This window comes from Polyodon spathula, chromosome 19 (assembly GCF_017654505.1).
Source record: "Polyodon spathula isolate WHYD16114869_AA chromosome 19, ASM1765450v1, whole genome shotgun sequence".
NCBI classification, from domain to species: Eukaryota; Metazoa; Chordata; class Actinopteri; order Acipenseriformes; family Polyodontidae; genus Polyodon; species Polyodon spathula.
In genome coordinates, this window is record NC_054552.1 from 22,398,690 (window position 1) to 22,400,683 (window position 1,994).

Sequence of the window (1,994 nt, forward strand, 5' to 3'; positions counted from 1 at the left end):
GCCACTGAACGGAGACTGGAATGGAGGAGTGATTTGACCCTGATTTGAATCTGCAGAGGAATGATCTGCTATAGGCAAAAAATCTTGTGAGTCCTCTGAATCCAAAGAGAGTTGCTGTAAGTAATCCATTTGAATTGCCCTTTGCTGGTTTAACAAAAACAATGGGTCTTGCAATCCGCTTTGGTTTACACCTGAACGAAAAACACAAGACAACTAGGAGGAGGTGTGTCGTGGAAATTCTATTGAAAGGAAGAGAGACTGTAGATTCTCAAACAGCAAACTTTATTAAGATTTGCAAACCTGGAGCTTAGTCACAACACTCAGTGTAGAGTCAGTTAGTGAACAAGCCCGCATAGCACTGCCAGACTTGAATATTTGTACATATGTCCGCAAACTGTCTACGCGACAGTTGGGCATGTAGCAATTTGAGCGAAACTCATACAGAGAAGACAGAAAACATATTTTTAGTGGAATAGACGGTCAAAAGTGTGGTTCAAAAATCTTCATGATTCATAACTTCCACTACTGCAATTGGTTGTCACATGCCAACGTTCACATTTAAATGTCGGGATGCTTTGTGCTATCTGTGGTTACCCCCCCTTGCTGACAGCAGCATTATTCTGCACTTAGCTATTTGTTGCAACAATAAGATACAGAGTGGAAAAGTACAAACAGTTACAGGGTGGAACAATACAAGTTATTACATTAAAGTATGTGTTCTTAACATTGTCGAGAATACCTTGTATTGTGAATGTTCTACCACAGGTGACTAAGGTTTAAATAGAATAGATTTAATTGTAATTGGTGGAAGAAGATGATAGGGCGCACGAGCCTAGTATCACCCCCTGAACCACACGAATAGTTTACAATATTGACCTGCCAGGTAAATAAGTTTTATCAGTTTAATCATTACAATTAAAAGTGTAGTCTTACTACCCTGGTGGTATTCATTTGAATTTGCTTACCCGGATGTGATGACACTTTGAATGCTAATTTTGAAATAAATGATTCCACATTCTTTGCACTTACCTTTTTTCAGTACTGAGTAAACAATTGTCTATTGAAGGCTATATCTTGGAACCACTAAGGGATGTGTCAGGTTTTGATAAGACTATGGTAGGGCATTAATCTTTGAAGTATGTTTCCCAGCAAACCCTTATGAGAATTCAACGTGTTATGAGATTCCCCTAACCTGCATGTCTGCTAGGAGTGTAGGTTCCCCCTGTATCCTGCTTTGTGCAATCCTGCACCATTCCACTGAACACTCTGTATCCCGCTGTGTGTAATCCTGCACCATTACACTGAACACTGTATCCCGCTGTGTGTAATCCTGCACCATTACACTAAACACTCTGTATCCGGCTGTGCGTAATCCTGCACCATTACACTGAACACTGTATCCCGCTGTGTGTAATCCTGCACCATTACACTAAACACTCTGTATCCGGCTGTGCGTAATCCTGCACCATTACACTGTACACTTTGTATCCCGCTGTGCGTAATCCTGCACCATTACACTGAACACTGTATCCCGCTGTGTGTAATCCTGCACCATTACACTAAACACTCTGTATCCGGCTGTGCGTAATCCTGCACCATTACACTGAACATTGTATCCCGCTGTGTGCAATACAATTATTATTAAGATCAGCCTCTGTTTACAGGTTATGATTGACAGTTTACAGTTTATAAACTGGCAGGATCTGGAAATTACTGCCAGTACCCTGTTAAAGTGACATTGCTAGATTATTGTAACAGTTTGCGTGACTGTTGTTTTATAGTTAAGATGACTTAAATATCAGAACTATAACTTAAAATGCAGTAGCCAGAAATATTACTAAATAAAGTAGATCTATAGTAAAGTAACTAGCATAGACTATCTATACCTACCAAGACTTAGAAAGGCCACCATAACTCTAGCCATCTAGTTTTTGCAGCTATGTTCCTTGCAAATGTAATGCAAGATGGATGTGATTCATTTATACAGAAAAAAA